The following is a 26,164-nucleotide window of genomic DNA, read 5'->3' as shown; positions in this document are numbered from 1 at the left end:
AAAAGTTGGGAGGTTTTTACCTAGTTTGTAAATGCCAAAACATGTGGCATAACCTCCTTATATGAAAACAAAAAGGAGTTATAAGAGGTGGCACATGAAGTCGAAAGAGGGTGAGGAACCCAACTACCCCATAACCCACTTAGGAAATGACAAAATAGTGGTTATGAGAGGTGGCACAACAAGACAAAAGAGGGTGTATAACTCAACTACCCATGTCAAGTGGAGAGTTACACATGTAGCTGAAGTATTTCGCCACATGTCCTCATATTAACCACTCCTAATAACCTAAGAAAGCCTAAATAATATGTGTAGGAAAAATAAATACCCCCTAACATAAGGAAAATAAAAAACGTACACTAACACCCCCCCTTAAGCATAGCTTAGGTGGGTGAAAAGATGGGTCCCGACAAATGAGGCCATATTAGGTACCCATGTACATAGAGATCTCCCCCAAAGGCAGAAGCGCCCACCCCCCCTTCGCTCCCCAGCCCCCCCTAAATAGAAAGAGAAAGAATGAAGGACTAAGAAGCCCCTCTTAACGTAGACACCTATCACATCCCAAGCAAAGCTCGCAAATGAAGGAACTTGCTTTCGGTGAAGGGTTTGGTAAAGATGTTCGCAGTTTGCTCTGATGTAGAGAAATACTTAAGATCAATATCACCTTCTTGAATCAGCTCCCGAATGTAGTGCATATGTATCTCAATGTGTTTCATCCTTTGGTGACGAACTGGACTTCTTGAGATCTTTATAGCACTCTGATTATCACAAAAGATGATGGTAGGCTTTCTAATTGGAATACCAAATTCAATGAGAATATTATACAGCCAAATATCCTTAGTGGTGGTATTGACTGCCCCTCGATACTCAGCCTTTGTCGATGAAAGAGCAATTGTAGACTACTTCTTGCTCGACCAACAAATTGGACCAAAACCAAGTGAGAAGCAATACCCTAAAGTGGACTTGTGATCCTGAGAATCACTTACCCAATCTAAATCTGTATATCCCACCAAGTCAATATCTATGCCTGCTACATACTGAATTCCATAAGTGTGAGTACCATGAATGTAGTGGAGGAGCCGCTTATCTGCTTTCCAATGCAATTCATGTGGCTCTTGCATGAATCTAGAGACCATATTCACAACATATGAAATGTCGGGTCTTGTATGAGTCAAGCAGATGAGACTCCCAACAGGTTGTCGACATAAAGTGCCATCAACCAAGGGTGAAGAGCACTTAGCCTCAAGTTTGACCCCTAACAAAAATGAAGTAGGTGCAAGCTTACTATTAGCCATGTGAAATCTAGAGAGCAAATCAAGTGCATACTTCGGTTGTCCAAGGAAGATACCTAGAGATGTCTGAGTGATCTCAATCCCCAAGAATTAATGCAAAAGACCCGAGTTTGACATTAGAAATCTATCATGTAGAGCATTTTTCACTGCCTTGATGGTGGGTGACTAGTGACTCCCCGTGATCAATAAGTCATCAACATAGAGAACCAAAAATGTGAGATTATCATCCTATTGCATAATGTATGTGTTCATATCAAAATGGCATCGAGTGAAACCAACTGTCAGAAGGAATGAGTTCATCTTGGCATACCAAGTTCGAGGAGCTTGTTTGAGGCTATAGAGAGAGTTTCAAAGTCGACACACAAGTGAGGGATCCTGGGCGAACCCTTTGTTAGAGTAATTGGGTCTTTACTTGATTAATTAAACATTATTTGTTTAATTCTTTAAGTTTCCAATTATCTTTTTACACTTAAGCTAACATTAGGTGCATATAATTAATTATTTTAATTAATTATTATGTGCAAACCTAGGGTTTTCCCTTTTTAGGGTTTCTTGACCTATTAGAGGTTAATTTTTCTTTTCATTGTATTAATCTTTTCACAATACTTTTTTCTGGTGAATTGGAGCTCTCTTGTTTGGAGAATAGTTTTTCCTGTGTTTTTCTTGTTCTTCAGATTTTGCTTCATTGCTTCTCCTTGTAACAGGTTATTCGGCTTGCAGAAGATCTTCAAGGTACTGTGGAGTTGTATTTCTCAACTCCTATATGGTATCAGAGCTCAGATCTGCAGCTACCTGTTCTTGTTTTTTGAGAATTTTGCATTTGAAGCAGATTTGGGGTTTCAGACATTTTTTGTGTGCTTAGGGTTAAGGTTTTTTTTTTCTTCTGAGCACTTTGGGCCTAAACGGACCTCACCATCGTGCTCAGAAGACCCAAAAACCCCTATAGTCATATAAAATTTGTCCATTTTTGACCCCTAAGCATCTGGGTGATTTTTTTTTCTCCAAGCCAGGACGTACGACCCTGGCACGCAAATCAAGAAAAAAATTTGAATTTTTTTTTTGCCTTTTTACGGCATGTAGGCCGAATTGTTTTGATTTTTCAAAAAAAATTTACAAAAAAAAAAATCAATCAAATAAAAAAAAACGCATAAAAAGAAAAAGGTTTTTTTAAACCCACCTTTTAGGGTACCAGACCTGACAGTCTGGCGCCGTACGGACCTGTCAGGCCAGCCCCACAGGTGCTGCCGGCCTCCGGCGACTTTCCTCCGGCTTCGGCTCTGTGACCTTCCTCCCCGGCTCCAGCTCCGACGACTTTCCTCCGCTCCGGTAAGCGCTTCGACCGCCGCTCCCGCCCAGCTGGCGCGCCACCACCGCCGGGCTCTGCCACCTCCACTGGGCTGCGCCACCTCTGCCCGGCCCAAGTGATACTCCGCCCCTGTGCCATCTGCACCCGGCCTGAGCGCAACCTCCGCCCAGCCCGAGCCCCACCTCCGCTCGGAGCACCACCAGCCCCTCCTCTGTAGTCTTTTTGAGAGGGGGTTGGTTTTTTGGGCCTAAATCATGCATCCGGAGTCGGATTTTGGCAAACAAATAGGCGTTGGAAAGGTGATTCCAAGCCGGACCTCATGGTGGTGTAATTTTTTCCTGGATCTTCTATTTGACTATGTTTTTACCAGTCAAAGTCGGGCTTCTTTTTTGCACTTCCGGGGCCATAGAATGGGCAAACGGACTCCGTTTTTTGAAAACAAATAGGCGTTGGAAAGCTCTCAGCATGCACTATTCATATTTGTGATCCTTTTTCTTAGAATTTTCACCAGGTACATGAGATATCAGTTTGAAGTTTTTTTTGCTTATGCACTACTTCCTTCTCAGTACTATTTACTAGGGTTTGGGTTTCTCCATTGTGGGGGGTGTCTTTTTTCTCGCTTTCTGTCATTTATATCAGAAATCAGGAACACCTAAACTCTCAAAACAAACAAACCCTTCTGCATCTTCTGTCTATTCTGAAAGATCACATAATAAAAACAACCAACAAGCAGGTGCAGGTGCCGAGTTCTTTTCTTTGTTCTCATGGAAGATCCTTCAGTTGAGTTGTTGACTTCACACAACTATCACACCTGGAAGCCCCGCATCACAAGGCTTCTCAGGTCACGAGGGTTGTGGGCTACATTGGATGAGGTTCAGCCAGACCTTCACCGTCCTTATGAGGTTCTTATGTACCGGAACAAGTTGGATGAGGCCATGGGATTGATCGCTTTGCATGTCTCTAATAGTATTTTGTTTCACCTTGATGAGTTGCTTACTCCTCGGGATATGTGGTTGAAGTTTGATTCTCTCTTCGGGAGGGTCAACGAGATTCGGGCATTACAGATTGAGGTAGAGTTGACTTCATTGTTACCTGATACCTTTCCCACTATTGAGGATTTTTTGAACAAATTCAAGACTACCAGATCTGTTCTTCAGGGATGTGGAAAGAACAAGACCAATACAGAGTGCATTCATTTGATTCTTTCGAAGCTTTGGGGCCCCTTTCAGTTTTTTGCCTCTGCTTTCTACTCCACCATGGATGGTTTGGGTACTAATTTCACCATTCCTAGCTTTGATGTCTTTTGTGAGCGCTTGTCTCATGAGCAATCTCATCTTTCTCAGTTGGATACGCTCTCAGGCTCCAAGAACAAAGCATTGGTTGCTCAGTCCTCTAAGGAGAAGGACAAATAGAAGCAGAAACCAAAGCAGAAAAAACCTTCTGCAAGTAGTGAGAATTCCTCCAAGCCTGCTCCTAAGTCTGATTCAAAACCAGTTCCTCCCAAACAAGGGAAATCTTCACAGTCCAGTGAGTCTTCCTCCAAGACTAAGAAGAAATCATCAGACACTTGCAATTTTTGTGGAAAGGACGGACATCCAGTTTCCAGGAGTTGGAAACAATTAGAGGCTTTAGAGGAAGCCATGCAGCAGCATCACATTTCCTCACCTCAGACGTCTTCTCCTTCCACAGGGAAAGGTCATGCTTTCACTGCTAGAGCTTCGACCTCTGGGTCCACTTGGATTCTAGATTCTGGTGCTTCTCACCATATGACACACACTCAGCAGTTGGTTACTTCTCTTGCCTCTTGTGGTATTTCACAGATTGAAGTGGGTGACTCAGTTCAGCTTTCCGTCTTGGGTTCAGGTTCTGTCTCTTTGGATGGGGGTACTCTACAGGATGTTCTGGTTGTCCCTGACATCTCAACGAACCTCCTGTCCATTTATCAGATTTGCCACTCTGGCTCTGGTAAGACAGTTGAGTTCTCACCACATGATGTGGTTATTCGGGACCTCCATGACCCTGATATGGTTGTGGCTTCTAGTAGTGTGGATTCTGCATCTCGTCTCTACAGATTTGATGAATTTGAGCCCTCTTCGGGTATAGGTTCATCTCTCATAGCACATGCAGATTCAGTGAGTAAGCTTTGGCATGAGCAATTGGGCCATGTCAATTATAGATATCTTCAGTAGATGAGTACACAGGCACTTGTTCTTGGGCTCCCACAGATTTCCTGCACTGATGGTGTTTGTCATGGTTGTGTTCTTGGCAAGCATCACAGAGATCCCTTTCCGAAAGGGAGAGCCTCTCGTGCTTTGGCACCCTTGGAGTTGATTCACAGTGATCTCATGTCATTTCCCACTCCTTCTTTTTCAGGGGCTAAGTATGTACTCATGTTTATTGATGACTTCTCCAGACGCACATGGGTGTACTTTCTTAGGTACAAGTCTGATGTCTTTGATTCATTTCAAATCTTCAAGACATTTGTCGAGAAGCAGTCTGGCTGTTCTATTCGGCAGATACATACAGATAATGGGGGGGAGTATGTGAATCAGGCTTTCAGAGATTTTTGCACTGAGCATGGTTTGCAGCATCAGTTTACTGTTCCCTACACCCCTCAGCAGAATGGTATCATTGAACGCAAGAACAAAACTTTACGAGAGATGGCGAATTGTATGATTCAATCCAGGTCCATGGATTCGTCTTTTTGGGCTGAGGCAATCAATTGTGCCAACTATATTCAGAATCGGATGCCTCATAAGGCTATTCGACATATGACTCCTGAGGAGGCTTGGTCTCATGACAAGCCTGATGTTTCCTTTTTTCGGGTATTTGGTAGTGAGGCATGGGCCTTTATTCCTGATGCTCAGAGGAAAGTCATGGAGCAGAAGAGCCGACCACTCATTTTTGTTGGCTACTGTGAGGATAATAAGGCGTACAGGTTGTTTGATCCTGGTTCCAGAGAGGTCCTGTTTCGACGGGATGTTCAGTTTGATGAGCGTCTTCCCATAGTGGATACCCCGACTCCAGTGTCTACTCCTCTACCTACTCTGGCCACTGCACCACTTCAGGATCTTTTTGAGGATGATTCTGATGATGGTGCTGATGATCCACCATCCCCACCTCCACCATCCCCACCTCCACCTGCTCCACCTCAGATGCCCAAGTGGGCTCGCCTTACTGTTGCAGCGGCAGGTCCTCTGGCTGGTGACCCTTCACATACTCGTCACACTCGTTCTTACATAGTGGGTTCTAGTCTTTTGAGTCATGCTATTTCAGATGATCCTCAGAAGTTTTCAAAGGTGACAGGTCACCCTGAGTGGGATTGTGCTATGGAGGAGGAGTATTCTTCTTTGATGAGGAATCATACATGGGATCTCTGTCCTCTTCCTAAGGGCAGAAAGATGGTTAGGTGTCGCTGGTTGTATCGCACTAAATATGTTGTTGATGGTTCCATTGATAAGTACAAGGCATGTCTTGTTGCGAAGGGTTTTTCACAGGTTGAGGGTATTGATTACTCTGAGACATTTGCCCCTGTAGCCAAGATGAATTCCATTCGCTTTGTACTCTCTCTTGCAGCTTCTCGGTGTTGGCCTGTTTTTCAGATGGATGTGAAGAGTGCCTTCTTGCACGGGGATCTATAGGAGGAAATCTACATGGAACAACCTCAGGGATTTGTGCAGGATAGTTCTTTGGTTTGCAGACTTCGACGTTCATTGTATGGTCTCAAACAGGCCCCTCGGGCTTGGTATGAGAAGATGGACTCTTTCTTGCTCTCCATTGGGTTCTCACAGTCATTCTGATCACACCGTCTACATTCAGCTTCTTGAGGGTGACATTTTGGTTCTTGTGCTATATGTTGATGATCTTCTCATCAAGGGTAGCTCATCCTCTATGATTCAGCATATTCAGCGTGCCTTAATGGATCAGTTTGAGATGACAGATCTCGGTCTCTTGCACTATTTCCTTGGTCTTCAGGTGATTCAGTCTTCTGATGGGATCTCTCTCTACCAGCAAAAGTATGCTCTTGACATGCTTCAGCGCTTCGGCATGCTTGATTGCAAGCCTGCTCCCACACCATTTTAGTCAGGGGTTGTTTTGACCACAACTTGTCCTACTCCTTCAGTCGATTTTACACTTTACAGGTAGTTGGTTGGCAGTTTGTTGTACCTAACTCACACCCGTCCTGATATTTCCTTTGCGGTTGGTCTTGTCTCTCGTTTCTCCCATGATCCTCATGAGAGTCATTGGCAAGCTACCAAACGTATTTTGAGGTACATTCAGGGCACTAGTTCTCATGGCATTCATTATACATCAGGGGAACCACACATTGTTGGCTAAACTGACTCGGATTGGGCTGGTGATGTCACTGATCAGAAGTCTACTTCCAGCTTTGTTTTCTATCTTGGCTCTGGTCCTATCACATGGTCTTGCAAGAAGCAGACTGCTCATGCATTATCATCTACCGAGGCTGAGTACCACTCTGTGCTCGCTAGTCAGGAGATCTTATGGCTTTGACAGTTGATGACTGAGTTTGGTTTTCCTCCTGATAGTCCCACTGTTCTTTGGTGTGACAATCAGAGTGCTATTCATATTTCTCGCAGCCCGATAGAGCATCAGTGGATGAAGCATATTGAGCTTCACATGCATTTCATCCGTCAGTTGATTCAGGATGGTGTTCTCATTCTGGCGTACATTCCCACTTTTGAGCAGGTTGCAGACATCTTCACGAAACCTTTTGCATCGCCGCGCTATCTTCAGTTGCGCTCTATGCTTGAGGTGAAGGAAGTTGTCCTTGGGGGGTCTTTATGAGGCCTTCCTTCCTTCTTCTTCTTTCAGCATGTTCTTTTATCTCTTTTTGGAGAGGAGTTTTTTCCCACTGGGTTTTCTCCTTTGTCTCCGTTTCATAGAGATTTCATTGTATTTGGGTACCTGATCAGGCCTTGTTGTCGGGACCCATCTTTCATGCTTTCAGTAGTTGTTCTAGGTTTTAGCTTCTCCCTAAGTCTAGCTTAAGGGGGGGAGTTAGAGTAATTGGGTCTTTACTTGATTAATTAAACATTATTTTTTTAATTCTTTAAGTTTCCAATTATCTTTTTACACTTAAGCTAACATTAGATGCATATAATTAATTATTTTAATTAATTATTATGTGCAAACCTAGGGTTTTCCCTTTTTAGGGTTTCTTGACCTATTAGAGGTTACTTTTTCTTTTCATTGTATTAATCTTTTCACAATACTTTTTTCTGGTGAATTGGAGCTCTCTTGTTTGGAGAATAGTTTTTCCTGTGTTTTTCTTGTTCTTCAGATTTTGCTTCATTGCTTCTCCTTGTAACAGGTTATTCAGCTTGCAGAAGATCTTTAGGCTACTGTGGAGTTGTATTTCTCAACTCCTATACCCTTGTGGATGGTCCATGTAGATTTCCTCCTAAAGGTCACCATGAAGTAATGCACTCTTCACATCCATTCGATTAAATTCCTAATGATGGGCTATAGTTATAGAAAGGACAAGTCATATGGAATTCATCTTAGCAATTGGAGAAAAAGTCTCAGAGTAATCAACGCCTGTAACTTGGGAAAAATCTTTTGCTACAAAGCAAGCCTTATACTTATCAACCAACCCACCTACTGCAAATTTTGTTCGATAGATCCACTTGTATCAAACAATTTTCCTTCCCTTAGGAAGAGGAACTAAATCCCATGTGTGATTCCTTTCCAAGGAATTGAACTCGTATTACATTGCAGCATCCCACTCGAGAACACCTGAAGCTTCTCGAAAATATTGTGGATCAGAAGCTGAAGCAATGAAGAGATGTGGAGCTTGCTAAAATTTGTGACCTTGTTCTTCTAGTATCTGATGGATCACCAATCCAATCTCTAGTTGACTCAAATGTTTGTCAAGCCCAAAGAGGCACCGAGGCTAAAGAGTCTGGGCGAGAATCTTCAACCTCTAAATGATGACTATGAGAAGAATGTGAGTCCTCATCATCATTATCGCCATCTGAAGTGGAGGAAGATAATTCCTCATCAAGATTAGGAGGATCAATATCCTTTGAAGAACTGTCATCATGATTGAATGTCTCCAATGTGATAGTGGATGGAGAAGTGGTATGAGAAGAACTAGAATTCTCCTCAAAATGAACACTCCTCTCAATGAACAACTCATGAGTAGTGGGATGAAGAAGGCTATACCCTTTGACATCATCTGAATATCCAACAAATATGCAAGTATTTCTCTGTAAATCCATAGCCTTGCACTTCTCTGCCAGAATGTGGGCCCATGCAAGAGAACCAAACACTCTAAAATGCTTAGCTGTAGGTTTTTGACCAGTCCAAGCTTGAAAAAGAGTTACCTCCTTCACAAATTTGTGAGGAACTTAGTTCTGGATGTAACACACAGTTGATGGTCTTTTCCCAATATTGAGATGCAAAAGACTTGGAGTGAATCATACAATTGGTCATCTCCTTGAAAGACCCGTTCTTGCGTTCTGCGACACCATTCTCCCGAGGATTGTATAGAACTATGTGCTGCATGTTGATACCTTCTGAAGCACAAAACTGTTCAAATTGATTATTAACATATTCACCACTATTATCTATACACAAAATCTTGATGAACTTCCCAGACTATTTCTCTACAATAGCTTTGAAATCTAGAAAATTATCAAATACTTCTAACTTTTGTTTGAGAAAGTAAACCCATGTATATCTGGAAAAGTCATCAATAAATGTCAAGACATATCTAGCCTTGGAAAAAGATGGTTGTGGAAATGGTCCTACCAAGTCATTGTGTATCAACTCCAATAGATGTGTAGCTCTCCATGCTTTGCCTTTATCATACTTCTCCTTAGGATGCTTACCAAGAATCCATCCCTAGAAAACTCCATTAGAAAATTGAATAGAAGGCAACCCTGAAAATATGTCCTGTTGACTGAGCTATTGCAAGTAACGGTAGTTCAAGTGGTCAATTAGTTGATGCCAACAACTAAGATCATCTACATGAGTGAGTAAAACTGTCGAAGGACAGTCATGAACAAAGTGAGAAAACTGATATAATTTGGATTGATGATCTGCTTTTCCCACAACAATAGTAGACATGTTATGCATTTCACTGATTACCACTGTATCTGGTGTGAACTCAAATCGCTTTCTATAACCAGTGTGAGTGATCTGATAAATAGATAAGAGATTAGTTTATAAAGATAGAACACAAAGAACAAGATCAAATGTTCCTTCACCACATCAACAAACCCTCTCCCATGCACTTCAATAGGACTGTCATCACCCATTAGTATGGAAGGAAAAGAACATGGCTCTAAAGAGGTGAAATCATCTTCTGAAGAAGCCATGTGGTGCGAAGCACCCGAATCAATTATCCAAGAATTGGTTTGTGAAGCAACAACAACTAGGGCCTTACCCTTTCCTTTCCCCTTACTCTTATCTGTGTCCTTTGAAGATCCTTTAGATGAACTCTGTTTGACTGAATCAGATACCTTGATATTATTCTTTTTAAGAATACGTGAAAGGTGATCAATTTGTTTCTTTAAACACTTATGTTCATCATGTCCAGGCCTCTTATAGTAAGACCACTTAACCTTCTCCTTATTAGGTTGTTCACCTTTTGATGTGGTGGTTTGATTATCTGCTTTTGAAGTAGCAAATTTATGATCTTTCTTCTTCTCTCCTTGGTTCTTTTATTTCTTCTTGCTTACTCTAGACCCTTTTTTTTCTTTTGTGTCTTGATTTACAACTAAGGCATGTGACTTAGAGGGTTTTCTTGTACCCATTTGAACCAATTTGTCCTTTTCCCTAGTGAGTTTTGTAGAAAAATCATCTAGAGAAGGCATTTTGAATATGGTACCAAGGGCACATTTTGTAGCATAGAATGTAGAACCAAACACTGTATAGTTAGGACAAAGCTTAGAAAAAATACTCAAGATCAATTTCTTATCATCTTTCTTAGTTACACACTTTTCCAACTGCAATTTTACAGACTTGATTTTTGTGAAGAAGTCTTGTATAGTGTCAAAATTGGTTGGATTCAACCCTATGAGTTCATTCTCCAACTGATGACCTCTTAGCTCATCCTTCTCACCAAAGAGGTTTTCCAAAGTGGTCCACACTGCATTTGGTGTAGTGGCAGATTCAATGTAAAAAAGAAGGTCAGGAGAGACTAACATACACAGAGTATGAAAAGATTCATCACATTTATTGAACCATTTAATCTTTTCTATAGCATCTTGAGGTTCAATTTCATGTCCCATTGTAACACGATGATATCCATGTCTTTTCAGATATATTATCATCTTAGATTTCCATTCAAAATAATTATATGGTGTTAAAAGAGGAACTGTAGATGCATCCATGATAGTAGAAAAAAAGATTGCAAAGAATCAAGAAGAGTGCAACAAAGAAAACAAGAGACACCCCCACCTTTCCACTAGTCTCAGAAATCACCCCCCCAATAAAATAAAATAAAATATTACAAGGTTGGCACTTTATAATTAGTGCGTTTACAAGGCTTTTTATCAGATTACAATGCTTCCTAAGGCTTCAATGGACAAAAATAGAAAGTTTAATACAAGTAAATTTGATACAAGATCTGAAAAAATAGCCTTATAGCTGCGCAATATTGTTCAATACCTTCCCAACAACTATTCGTTTTTGAAAAATAGAGTTGTGAGGTGAAAGGTATGACCTATTCAAGGAAAAAAATGCAGCTGATTCAACTTGAAATATCTAATGAAAAAAGGCAGAATTTTTTAATGAAACCTACTTGGATGGAGAGTGCTCGTTTCCAACCTTTCATCAAGTACTCGTTTGCAAAAAAAAGAAACCCAAGGCAAAAGTTATGCAACTTTTAAGGGAGGTTGTTGAATTTGCCAGCTAGAAAAATGGCTCATGCCCTATTCAAACTTGATTTTTACAAAAAGTATGATTTTTATGGGAACAACACCAAAAACCCAGAAGTTTTTCGATATTGGGAAGAAAACCTAGAAATCGTTTTTCCTGCAAATGAGAAGAAACTGGGATTCTGAAACCAAAATGAAAACAACTCTAGTAAAAAATAATTCACTCTAGTTTTTTTACTATGTCCTCGAAACTCTAATTTTGGTGAAATAAAAGTCACTTTTGACTTTCTTAATCCTTCTGGACACTCTAATGCTAAAGAAGTCTCCAATATTACCAAAATGCTGCAATCACCCAGATCTCAAAGAACACACACACACACACACACACATAACCAGATTTAACTAGAAGCTTATTTTCCTTTAAATTGTTCTAATTCTCTAGGTCACACGAGAATATAGGAGAAGAACATACTTGGTTTTTTAAAAAAATGTTAGCTATCTAATAGTCTCAAAACTCTCAAATAAATTAGAAAAACAATGATCTATACTAGACAACATGGCTTTGATACCATGTTAGATTCCGTGAGAAGTGATAATCGAGCCAGGATCTGATGTCTGTCGTAGATCACATGCAACTCCAAGCAACAGATGATCAAAGACCAAAATAGCTGAATGAATACAAATCTGATATGAGAGAGAAAAATAAAGACATAAGAGAATTTGGAGAAGACTCTCACTGAGATATCACTGAATTAGTGAAGGTGAGAGTATAATGCTTCTTATATAGAAAAATAAGAGGATATACATTCAAGAGGTGCATTAACTCCCACATCCATAAAAAGTGGGAGGTTTTACCTATACCCCATAAAAAGTGGGAGGTTTTACCTATACCCCATAAATGGTTGGAGGTTTTTACCTAGTTTGTAAATGCCAAAACATGTGGCATAACCTCCTTACATGAAAACAAAAAAGGAGTTATAAGAGGTGGCACATAAAGCTGAAAGAGGGTGAGAAACCCAACTACCCCATAACCCACTTAGGAAATGACAAAATAGTGGTTATGAGAGGTGGCACAACAAGGCAAAAGAGGGTGTGTAACTCAACTACCCATGTGAGGTGGAGAATTACACATGTACCTGAAGTATTTCACCACGTGTCCTCATATTAACCACTCCTAATAACCTAAACAAGCTTAAATAATATGTGTAGGAAAAATAAATATCCCCTAACATAAGGAAAATAAAAAACCTACACTAACACAAATGAATTAATATGCACTTATTTTCATTCAATTTTATAGAGTAGGCATTCTTTGATCCATGATGAATTGCCTTCCTATCATACTACCATGGTTTTTTCCAACAACATATGACATGCATCCATCAACATAATATCCATTAAATGATTCTATATGAAATTTCACCAAATATTTCTCATTTAAGTTAGTATCTTATAATAATCTTGTACCCATGCAATCCTATATGGGTTTGGATGTTTAATCCTTTTCACATTCACTTCCTCACCATTTTTGAAAAAACAAAATATTCTATACTTCCATTATTAATGATAAATTTACAACACTTTCTTCTTGATTTATATATCATTCTAAACAAACCTTCTTGATTTATATATCATTCTAAACAAACCTTTCTTTTGTGCTATTTCCTTATGGTCTCAATTTTCCATAGGTCTCTCCTCATGACCAATGAGTCACCCTTCTTAGGTTTTCCAACAAGTCATGGTGATCCAATAGATTCTCCTTCATAAGAAACTCTTGTGCTATTATCCCCTCTTTTGTTAGCAATTCCTTGATGACATTCAATACTCGTTGTTCTGCTTTGCACCTAAAATAAGTTCCTTCGAAAGGATTCTTGTTAAAATCTCTCTCTCTCTCTCTCTCTCTCTCTATCCTTTAATGTTCATTCATTGTGCTAGGTGTCATTACTTGCTTGATCATTGTGGTAGAAACGTTTGTCACCATTTGGTGCAGGAGCACCCATGAGTTTCATGCCTCTCCAAGGCACATGTAGTCATTTTTGGTTGATCTTGTCTTTATTACATTTAATAAGGTCCTATTAGACCATTTTAGGTTGGTAGGAGTCTAGTTTGGGTCATTAGGTATTAATGCTGGAAATGTCACAAATGTTGAAAAAATTGTCAAGCAACTTTTCTTGCTAATGTTGTCATGAAAACATGTAGTCATTTTTGGTTGATCTTGTCTTGATTACATTAAATAAGGTCCTATTAGACCATTTTAGGTTGGTAGGAGTCTAGTTTGGGTCATTAGGTATTAATGCTGGAAATGTCACAAATGTTGAAAAAATTGTCAAGCAACTTTTCTTGCTAATGTTGTCATGAAAACACAAAATGTGGATTTGTTAACTTGTAATTCAAAATGAGGCTAGGAACCATTGGGAGAGGTTGGAAAACATATAAAAACCTTGATCTATCGACCACACCAGATGGTTGGATGATTTTGAGAAGTTGAAGCAATACAAACATCAAAATTTATGCAATTTCTAACACTTTATTGCTTCTCTATTGGTTTGTACGACTTTATACAGATTTGTGGTGGCCTGAGACTAACTGTAAATGTTAAATCATTGAATATAATTTTATTTACAGCAATTTTCATCCATTTTCATTGGGTAGATCAAAAGTTATTGCATTTTCTTTGCTCTGTGTGGGAGAAAAAGTGACACTAAGCAAACATGCCCTAATCTCACTTTCAACCACACACTTGTGGAATACGAAAGAGCCTAGAGGTATCACACAATTGGCTACTTCTTCTTGTGGAAGAGAGAGCCATAGGATACCTATTAGGATTTCTATTCCTTTGTTGTAATTGAAAGATAAAATAATGCAAGTTCAATTCCCAACCCCAAAGTGCAAGTATAAACTAATAACAAGATTGCAGAATTGAACTTAAACTATGGAAAGCTGTAAACACAAGGACAAGACAAGAATGCAAATGCGTACCCGGAGTTAAAATCTGAGTGAAAATGTTCGAGACGGGGGCGTGGGCACCACTGTCCTGATTCTGCACCTGAAACTGCTCCGGAAACTGCTGTTTTGCAACCTGGAAAGCTGTCAAAAATGCTGAAAATGCTGTCTGTCAGGAGGACCAGGGCACCCAGCGCCCCTGTCCCAGGGACCAGGGCGCCCAACGCCCCTGTCCTGGCAGGACCAGGGCGCCCCACGCCCCTGTCCTGGTCTTTTGCTCTGAGATTTGGTGTGAAGTTCGGTCTCCGTCTGCTTCTTCCGGATCTGTAACTTGCGGCGTCGTCCGAATTCCGAAACCTGCACTTATATCTGAAAAGGTGTGGTGGGCGGCTATATAGGGTTTTGCCTTAGTCAAACCCCCGCTTCGGTGATTTCCACCTCCACGAATAGCCAAGTTGTATTGTAAAATGTATTGTGTGTGCAGACCTAGTGTGTGTGCAAGGTCCTTAAATGCAAGAAAGCAAACTAGAGCAACCTAGAAAGTAAACCCTAATTCCTTGTAAATGATAATGTAAATGCTCTAAATCAAGATGCAAAGTGATCTAAAGCATGAATAAAGGATATATTGAAGCTTATGCAAAGACATGAAAACAACATGAAATCATACCCAACCCTCAAGGGAGGAGTACAAGCCAATCTTCAGTCCGTAATCTCCTATTGTTCTTCAATGTCTCCCAAGCCCTAAATGAATGAAATTGATGAATGCTTGATGGATGGATGTTGAATGTTATTGAAGTCTTCAAAGATCTTCTCTTTCGCTGCATATGAGGTTCCTCAAAATGAAAATCGGATCCCTTCAAATGAAGAAAGAGAGCTCTTATATATGAAACCCTAGGTCATAATTTCGTCTTTTGGCCGACCTAGAGATTGAATCTCCCGCCAATTTCTTGGGGTTAAGCTTTATTTTATGATTGGATCGCGCTCCTAAAATTTCGGGAAAAATGTCCGGGACCATGTTGCACTCCGGGCGCCATGGTCCCAACAACTTTTCACCAAATTTTCAGGACTGTCGGATATGATGATTTTAGAGAGAATCCCAAAGTTACAGCTGATTTCGAGATGTTTTGACCCCCGAAATTAAGCCCCCAAGTTCAAAATAGGACCTAATTAGGGTTTTTGATTAAATGATGTATTGGAGGAATAAAATGAAAGGGGCACACTTTAATGCAAGGGCCCAACTTTATGATGTGGGAGATGATAAAATAGAACCCTAGACCTAATTAATTTAATTAATTAAGTGCTAAAGGGGAAATGCAATGCAAAATGCAAAATGCGCCAAGGCAGGTGCTAAACTAGGTGTGAAATTGTACCACCCTAGCAAGCGCGTACAATTTACGACGCTACATTTAGCCCCCACTTTAGCGGTCATATGAACACTACGTGCATATGCAAGCTAAAGTACAGAAAAGTAAACATTATTTGAAAAAGGATATATCCATAAGTCTGTCGAACGAAGCCCCCAGCGGTATCTGCAGTACACAGTTAGGAACCGCACCCTACAAAACACACGTTAGATCACAAAATCACCTAATGCTTACTAAGGAAGGTGATGAAAATTCGAGGGTAGCTATATGCCCCCCCTATTTTGGCTTGCCAATTTTAGTGAGTTGAAACAGGGTATCATGTTTACCACTTCGAATTGTTAAAGAATATTGATGACAAATGTTCACAAGAAGATTTGATATGAGATCAAAAACTAATGGAGAATCATTTGGTAAGAAAAAGGACTAAATCTCAATTCCAACACAACAAAGAGTGTGAGGATTTGAGAGTTCTCTAACACAAGATGAAGGATGTGAATGGAAACAAAATGCAAAGAGAAGAAAAGAAAGGAAAAAAGCATGAATACACACATTGGTGATCCATGAGAAGCATAATGAGAGAGAAAACATGGACTTCTCGCCCCTAGATCTTGTCTAGGTGATCCATGGGAAAAAGGACATGGAAAACTAGCCCCTAGAGTCTGTCTAGGTGATCCATGTAAGGGAGGAGAGTGAGAAAGTCTAGCCTTATGCTGCTAGTTCCACTCAACCTCGTGCATGTGTGTGTAAGGGAGGTTAGAAGCACCTCATAGGAGTCTATGCCCGAGTATGCTACAACCTGTATATGTATAGTACAAAAGCGTGACATCTCGCTCTAAGAGTCTGTGCTCTAGTTCCGAGAATAATCACCTTGCATAAAAGAAAAATGGAGACATCTCGCTCTAAGAGTCTGTGCTCTGGTTCTGAGAATGACCCATTGCTCAAAAAGTGTAATGTTTATGTCATAAGCAAAGTAGAACAAGGATACCTACCTTCATCACAAAAGAAGATACCCCAAAAATGCAACAATGTCATAGATCCAAGCAAGAGAGTTTTGCACTCTTTAAGCAAGGATAAGATAGTTGAAAAGGGATTTCTTGTAGTATGTGTAAAAGAGATCCTTAGAGGAGAAGAGATCTTTGTACAAAAGACACCTATCCCCGAGAGGAATTGTTTTAGACAAATATAACATCTTCTAGAATAAGACAAAGAAGAGAATAAGAATGCAATACTTCCTTCTTTTGCGAGGTGAAAGTGATTCTTAATGAAGGATGACGCTCTTTTTAACCCAATTAGGAGAGTGAATTCATTATGGATGTATTTTACCAAGTGCAAAAGAGGTTGTAGTCAAGGACTTACACCTCTTGTAAGAGAGAATCCTTGAACAAACAACAACAAATGCATACAAGGAATAACATCAAGTAATAAAGTTCACACCATCCACGAAATAGGAAAAAGTGGATCCTTAGATAAAAATAAGGAAAGATCATTGCCTCCCAAGGATAAGGACAATGAGAAGGACTTACACAATCTTCTAGGGAGAGATTTGGACATAAGCAAAAGAAGAGATGTATGAAATCACTCTTGTCCCCATAGGAACAAGAAAATTAGGCTATTATGTTGCTTCAAAAAATATGATTGCACTTGAAATTGTACCATCATGAATGACAATGAGCCCCCAGTAAATGAGCTACCAATGTCACATAATGATGAGCAACATAATAGCCATTAATGTTATTTAAAGACATGATAGATTGAATGAGGTATTTTAATATGACATGCTAAATGCTCAACTATAAGTGAGATCAAAAACATGTATAAAATGACAAAAATTGAAGAAAAAAAGTCACAAGAAATCTTAGAAGAGGGATGAGTGTAATCTATTAGAGGCTTATCCCTAGAGGAAAGAACTTTATGATGAATAGGAGATAAAGATTCATAAGTGGATTTAGAAATTTGAGGGGATTCATAAAGAGATTTGTTCATCGCCAAGATTTCCTTATGAGGGGCATGAGAGTTGACAGAAGTAGAAGATGATTTAGTTGAAGTGAGATCATCATCACTACTAAATATAGCATTCACATTGAGAGATAGTCTTTTAGATGCTTTGGTACGTTTGCAGGGATTATAGCCGAGTCCAAAGGCATAATTGTGAAAATTAGTCTCTAGAGGAACTTTTATCCCTTGTTCATGAGCGCCACAACCATTTCCATGATACCCATGCTTAGCAAAAATGCGAAAACCACGACCATAACGATCAGCCATTTCAGGAAGAGAAGGTGGTTTTTCATAAGACAAAGAATCAAACTCTTCATAATTAGAGGTGTGAGGAGAAGAAGTTTGAGAAGTGGCCACAAAATTATTGCTCATAGGTTCAGGTAAGATTGATTGATTTTTAGTTTCTTCCTTCTTTTTAACTTTAAACTCTCTAGGAGGAACCCTATACTCACCTACAAAGGTGGGATTAAAGTCAAGAGATCCCCAATCGTCATCTACGAGAACCTTCTCAAGATCAAAAGCCTTTTTATGCGTATATTCAAGTCGAGAAGGATCTTCTTCAGGAGCTTCAGACTCATCCAAAGAATTTTGATTATCAGAGGGTAAGGATTCATCCATAGGTATCTTGTTTAACGAGTCATCACTAGAAGAGGAAGGCTTAGAAGAACTCCCTTTGGAAGTAGATGTTTGCAAACAAGCTTGAAAATTAGTATCACCTATCAAGGTATATGTCTTATTGTTATAAATGAATTTAACTTGTCTATGCAATGTAGAGGGGACAACTTGCATACCGTGAATCCAAGGTCTCCCTAATAACAAGTTGTATGTTAGATTTCTCGACATAACATGGATAGGAGTAGGCAAAGTAACAGGTCCCACTGTGATGGGTAAGGTGATAATACCTAATGAAGACTTAGCCACATTATCAAAGCCTCGAATGGGACGAGAATCAGGCTCAATAAGGGATGTATCCACATTCATCTTATGCAATAGATTAATGCTACACACATTAAGGCTAGAACCATTATCTACCAGTGTTCGTCTTATAGCAGTGTCATTTATGATAACCACAATCATCAAGGGATCATATTGATGTTGAATTTCACTAGTAGGCAACTCATCTTGAGTAAACACAATTTGAGCTTTAGGATTCATCATAGAGTTAACCAAAGACACTATATTACTAGATGTATTAGGTGGAGGAACATTCAAATCTTTCAAGGCATCTTGTAACATTCCATGATGAGCGGAAGAAGTTTGGATCAAATCCCAAAGGGATATCTTGGCAGGAGTAGTTTTAAGTTGTTCTATGAGATCATATTCCTTACCAAGAACTTGTGAAATCCGTGGAGCTTGAGGAAGAATAGGTTGGGAAGGAGGAAGTGAAGTTGGGATAACTAGAGGAGGATTAGGTTGCCTATTGTTTCTAGTATTATAAGTATGGGCAACCGCATGATAACTCTCTCTAGTCAATTGCTTAGCATACTCATAAGGGCTCTTAGAGGAATAACCTCCTTGCACAGTAATAACAGGTTTTTTAGGCGTGCAAAAAGAATCATTAGCATAACCACCTTGAACCACTAAGATAGGCTTATTTAAAGGTTGAGAATTTTGAGAAGGACAAGCACCTTGGACAGTGAAGAGAGGTTTGTTAGGTGTCTCATTCACATGTATCAAATTGATTGAGGATGGTTTAGAGGAATGAACAAAAGTGTTGGAAGAATTATTGATAGTCTTCTCTTGCACTAAAATCTTATCACGGATTAAATCAATTTTAGGAGAGAGACAAGGGGTAGTCATTGATGTTCCAGTAGGAAGAGTAATACTAGGAAAGGTCATATCATCCTCTATCATCAAAGGATCTACATGGGGAATAAACTCTCTAGGAGAAGGATCAACATTACTCTCTAAAGTCTCACTTTTGAGAGGGAGATCTTTGAAAGAGATGTTAACCATTTTGCTTTGAGCTAGGGTTTCCATATGAGTAGAACCAAGTTGAGGAGAGGGAGATGCTTTATTTTTAGAGGGAGAATAATTGAGATTCAAGGAAGGTGAGAAACTCTCAAGGGAGTTTTTAATCTTGACTTCATCCCCTTTGGCTAGGGTTCTCTCACAGGGTAGAGAATAATCAACACCTTCTTCTAATGGTTCATCCCATATAGTGAAGTTGTTGAAAGGAATGTTTGAAGTGTTGTCAATTTCAGGAGAGGAGATAACATTGTTTATTAATTCTGCATCCTTAGGAGGGAGAGCATCAATAGATGTGTTAAACTCATCCTCTTTCCTCAAAATATGTTCAATAGGGGAGAGAGAATTAAGGAAATTGCTTATTATTTCATCTTCTTTCTCTAAGGGATGCTTATGGGTAAGACCAACTTTAGGAGAAGGGTAAGCATTTAGCATTGATTCATCATCTCTAGTGGGAATTTTGTTGGAAAAGGAAAGGCCATCACTAGGAAATGTAGGGATAATGTCATCTTCTTGCACAAAAAGATCCTCATGAAGGGAGTGTTTTTTAGGAGACACAAAGGCATCAAGGGAATCATTCAACAAAGCATGATCATATCTATTAAAAGGTTTATCTTTTGATTCAAAAGGAGATATCTCTTCATAGAGGGGATCATTGAAAACAACCATGTTACTAGATTTAGTGGAAGAGCTGATAGGAATGTACCCTTGAGAGGAATCATTCGACTTATCTTTCTCATCACAACGAAATGGCATAGTAACAATGTTTATGAGTTTTTGGTAAAATGAAGGTTTGGTAAATTTAGGTTTCAAAAATTCATCTAAAGCTTCATCTAACTCATAATCATCACAAATATGAACATCTTGCAAATAAAAATCTGACATTTTGAAATTGCATAAAATTTTAAACACACAATGCAAAGAAACACACTTTTTTTTTTCTTTTTAATGAAAATGAAATGAAAACACACTAAATCTAGATCTAGATCTAACAAATGCAATGCAAGAGGAAGCAATGATAGATTCACGTCAGGTTCACCAAAATGTGTGGGAGAAAAAGTGACACTAAGCAAACATGCCCTAATCTCACTTTCAACCACACACTTGTGGAATACGAAAGAGCCTAGAGGTATCACACAATTGGCTACTTCTTCTTGTGGAAGAGAGAGCCACGGGCTACCTATTAGGATTTCTATTCCTTTGTTGTAATTGAAAGATAAAATAATGCAAGTTCAATTCCCAACCCCAAAGTGCAAGTATAAACTAATAACAAGATTGCAGAATTGAACTTAAACTATGGAAAGCTGTAAACACAAGGACAAGACAAGAATGCAAATGCGTACCCAGAGTTAAAATCTGAGTGAAAATGTTCGGGACGGGGGCGTGGGCGCCACTGTCCTGATTCTGCACCTGAAACTACTCCGAAAACTGCTGTTTTGCAACCTGGAAAGCTGTCAAAAATGCTGAAAATGATGTCTGTCAGGAGGACCAAGGCGCCCAGCGCCCCTGTCCCAGGGACCAGGGCGCCCAGCGTCCCTGTCCTGGTAGGACCAGGGCACCCCACGCCCCTGTCCTGGTCTTTTGCTCTGAGATTTGGTGTGAAGTTCGGTCTCCGTCTGCTTCTTCTGGATCTGTAACTTGCGGCGTCGTCCGAATTCCGAAACCTACACTTATATCTGAAAAGGTGTGGTGGGCGGCTATATAGGTTTTTGCCTTAGTCAAACCCCTTCTTCGGTGATTTCCACCTCCACGAATAGCCAAGTTGTATTGTAAAATGTATTGTGTGTGCAAACCTAGTGTGTGTGCAAGGTCCTTAAATGCAAGAAAGCAAACTAGAGCAACCTAGAAAGTAAACCCTAATTGCTTGTAAATGATAATGTAAATGCTCTAAATCAAGATGCAAAGTGATCTAAAGCATGAATAAAGGATATATTGAAGCTTATGCAAAGACATGAAAACAACATGAAATCATACCCAACCCTCAAGGGAGGAGTACAAGCCAATCTTCAGTCGGTAATCTCCTATTGTTCTTCAATGTCTCCCAAGCCCTAAATGAATGAAATTGATGAGTGCTTGATGGATGGATGTTGAATGTTATTGAAGTCTTCAAAGATCTGCTCTTTCGCTGCATATGAGGTTCCTCAAAACGAAAATCGGATCCCTTCAAATGAAGAAAGAGAGCTCTTATATATGAAACCCTAGGTCATAATTTCGTCTTTTGGCCGACCTAGAGATTGAATCTCCTGCCAATTTCTTGGGGTTAAGCTTTATTTTATGATTGGATCGCACTCCTAAAATTTCGGGAAAAATGTCCGGGACCATGTTGCACTCCGGGCGCCATGGTCCCAACAACTTTTCACCAAATTTTCAGGACTGTCGGATATGATGATTTTAGAGAGAATCCCGAAGTTACAGCTGATTTCAAGATATTTTGACCCCCGAAATTAAGCCCCCAAGTTCAAAATAGGACCTAATTAGGGTTTTTGATTAAATGATGTATTGGCGGAATAAAATGAAAGGGGCACACTTTAATGCAAGGGCCCAACTTTATGATGTGGGAGATGATAAAATAGAACCCTAGACCTAATTAATTTAATTAATTAAGTGCTAAAGGGGAAATGCAATGCAAAATGCAAAATGGGCCAAGGCGGGTGCTAAACTAGGTGTGAAATTGTACCACCCTAGCAAGTGCGTACAATTTACGACGCTACATGCTCATTGCCTGAAAACCTAGGTTAGGGTAACAGTGAGCACAAAAAAATGGTTTTCTCCCCATTTCACTAGTGAGAATTTCCCAAACTTGATGAAATGGTCTATCCCTATGTAATTTATTATTCCCCAAACTTGCAAAGTGATTGGTGGAAGTTTGCTAGGGTTTTGGAGGCCATGAGGGACTGATATCTCCATGTATCAATCACAGGAAGCCTAAGAAGAGTGAAGTTTCTCCTTGAAATTAATTGGAGGAAGGTTATTGGGTTGGAAATATGGTATTTGGACCCTAATTTATGTGTTCCAAGCATTAGAGCAACTTTTTTTACTTTTGGAAGAGTTTGGAGGCAAGCCCTAATATCAAGCCTAGCCAAAATTATCAATTAGGCCTAGTGAAGAAATAAGACAACTAATTTTTGAGCCTTTCACTCCAAAGAAACCCCTTTCTACCTCTATATATATTGTCAAATGACCAAATGGGTATCCAAAAATTCCTTTAGTTTTGATCTATGAGGTATGTGCTGAAAGTTATGCCTTGACAGATCCATTTGGAGGGCTTCTAGGAAAGAGGCCTAGTTGTGAAGGAATTTGCTATTGACCCATGCCCAAGATTATTGTGAGTTATTGATTGAGTTATTTGAGACATTTCTAATCTCCTTCTATGCATCAAATTATTATCAGAGAAAAGGTAGGCATGTGAGAAGAGAAGGTTGAATTTCTTGACAAAAATGCCTCCTAAAGGAAATCCAATGGCTAGAGAAGAAAGTGAGTTGAAGAAGAAGCATGCCAGAGAAATGAGGGAGATAAAAGAATTAAATGAAGCCCTTCAAGCCAGGCTTGTAGCAGTAGAGACAAACCCAAGAAGATTTGTGGTCATATGCGATGTAAGTGAGAAAGAAGAAGAGGAAGAAGGGGAAGATGGGACTCCCCAAGAAGGGCACCAAGAGGAGTTGGACCCTAAGGAAAGGAGAATGGAAAGGCTATTGAAGGAAGTGAAGGGATATAGTCACAAGATCAAGATGGAGTTACCCATGTATGGGGGTAACCTTGGGAGTGAAGAAGTGTTGGATTGGATAGGGGCACTTGATAACTACTTTGAGTATGAGGATGTACCCGAGGAACAAAGGGTGAAATTGGCCAAGAAATAGTTGAAAGGTCATGCTTTTATATGGTGGGACTATGTCCAGGATGAGAGAAGAAAGAAGGGCAAGTCAAAAATTAATTCATGGGATAGGATGGTTGCCAAGATCAAAGGAAATTTCCTACCTAGTGACCATGCCATTGAAATGTATAGAAAACTTCAAAATATCAAGCAAAAGGAGATGGATGTCAAAGCATATACTGAGGAATTCTACAAGTTAACCATTAGGGCATATCACATGGAGGATTATGTGGAGAAGGTGCCTAGATACATGAATGGGTTGAGATTCAACCTCCAAGATGAATTGAGTTTGACTACTCCAAGAACAATAGAAGAGTGGTACCAATTGGCCATCAAGGCTGAGGACCAGTTGAAAAGAAAACAAGATAAGAAAAGTTTGGGCAAAGGCAGAGGTACTTTTAATGATAGAGGGAAGACCCAAAAACCTTAAGGAGAAAGAAACAACACCCAAGAACAAGGGACAGAGCAAAGAGGTGGATTTAGAGGAAGGAGACCAAACAATAGAGGTAGATTTGAAGGTCAAGGTAGAGGGTCAAGTGGATTCATAGGGAGGTATTATAAATGTAACAAGATTGGCCATCAGGCATGGGAATGCAAGGAAAATTAGGCTTCCTTCATTCGGTGGGGAAAGAAGAAATTAGTTTGTACAAGAAGAAGACAATGAGAGTGTAAACACTCCATCACAACATGTTGGTCTAGAAGTTAGTGAATCTAATCTGGTAAGGAGAGCATTGGTTAAAGTCCCTATGGTGAAGGACCCCCCACAAAGAAAATCTCTTTTCAAGACCACATGTAAGTCTCAAGACAAAGTTTGCAAGGTTGTTTTTTATTTGGGTAGCACAGATAAATTGGTTTCACTTGAGATGGTAGAGAAGTTGAAGTACAAAGGATACCACATTCCACTCCTTATAAGGCCTCTTGGTTGAATAAGGGACAATAGGTCCTTGTGAATGAACTAAGTTGGATGGAATTTCACATAGGAGGGTACAAGGATAAGATTTTGTGTGACATCATCCCTATGGATATTTGTCATTTGCTTTTGGGGAGGCCTTGGCAATATGATAGAAAGGCCAAACGTGATGGAAGAAAGAATACTTATGTTATTGAAAAGGATAGGATCTCATTCACTCTCACACCATTGCAAGAGGAGGACAAAGCTGCACATGGAGGCCCTAATGTGATGTTGGTGAATGAAAAAGAGCTCTTGAATACTTTGGAGGAGGAGAACATAGGAATTGCAGTCATTGTAAGGCCTCAATCTTTTTTAGTAGCAGAAAAGAAAGAACAAGAATTACCTTTGGAGGTGAAGACATTATTGAAGGAATACGAGGAGATTGTGGTGGATGGAATTCCTAACACTTTTCCACCAATGAGAGACATTAGCCATATGATTTACTTCATTCTAGGGGATAGGTTTCCCAACAAGGCTACATACAAAATGGCTCCCCAACAAAATGAAGAAATAAAAATACAATTGCAAGAACTCCTTGACAAGGGGTTGATTAGGGAGAGTTTGAGCCCATGTATTGTTCCTATAGTCCTAACACCCAAAAAGGGAGGAGAGTGGAGGATGTGTATCGACTCAAGGATCATCAACAAGATCACTATAAGGTATAGGTTCCCTATCCCAAGAATTGAGGATCTAATGGAATATTTAGGAGGTGCTTGTTACTTTTCTAAGATAGATCTCAAGAGTGGCTACCATCATTTTCGAATCAGACCTGATGATGAGTGGAAAACAAATTTTAAGACTAATGAAGGTTTGTATGAGTGGCTTGTAATTCCATTTGGCTTGTCTTATGATCCTAGCACTTTTATGCGCTTGATGAATAAGGTACTCAAACCTTTCATTGGTAAATTTGTTGTTGTATACCTTGATGATATTCTTGTCTTTAGCAAGAGTAAAGAAGAATATTTGCAACACTTAAACATGGTTTTTAGGAGGTTACATGAGGAAAAACTAATGATCAATTTGAAGAAGTGTGAATTTTTGAAAATAGAGTTGATTTATGTTAGTTTTGTGGTGACTAATGGCACTTTGAAGATGGATCCTAGCAAGGTGGAGGCTATCCTAAGTTGGGCAACTCCCAAAATCATTGGGTGAGGTAGGAAGCTTTTTTGTCCTACCAAGTTTTTATAGGGATTTTATAAAAGGCTTTAGTCATGTGTGTGCTCCTATTATTGACATAATCAAAGGTGATAAAAAGAAGAAATTTATGTGTTCTAATGAGGCTAATATGAGTTTTGAGTACTTGAAAAAGAGAGTAGCCGAGCAGCCCATCTTGGCCCTACCTGATTTTAATAAATTTTTCACCATTGAGTGTGATGCAAGCGAATTTTCTATAAGGGTAGTTTTGAGCCAAGAAAATAGGCTTATTGCTTTCTTCAGTGAATAGTTGAATGAAGATAAAAAAAGGTATTCCTTTTATGACCTTGAAATGTATGCCATGGTATAGTCATTGAAGAAATGGAGACATTATTTTCTACCTAAGGAATTTGTTTTGTATACTGATAATCATGTATTGCAATTTATCAATAGTCAAGAAAAGCTTAGATATATGCATGTGAAGTAGGTTGAA

Source organism: Cryptomeria japonica, chromosome 4, assembly GCF_030272615.1.
Source record: "Cryptomeria japonica chromosome 4, Sugi_1.0, whole genome shotgun sequence".
NCBI lineage: Eukaryota > Viridiplantae > Streptophyta > Pinopsida > Cupressales > Cupressaceae > Cryptomeria > Cryptomeria japonica.
The sequence above is the reverse complement of the archived record's forward strand: the minus strand, read 5'-3'. Positions refer to the sequence as shown.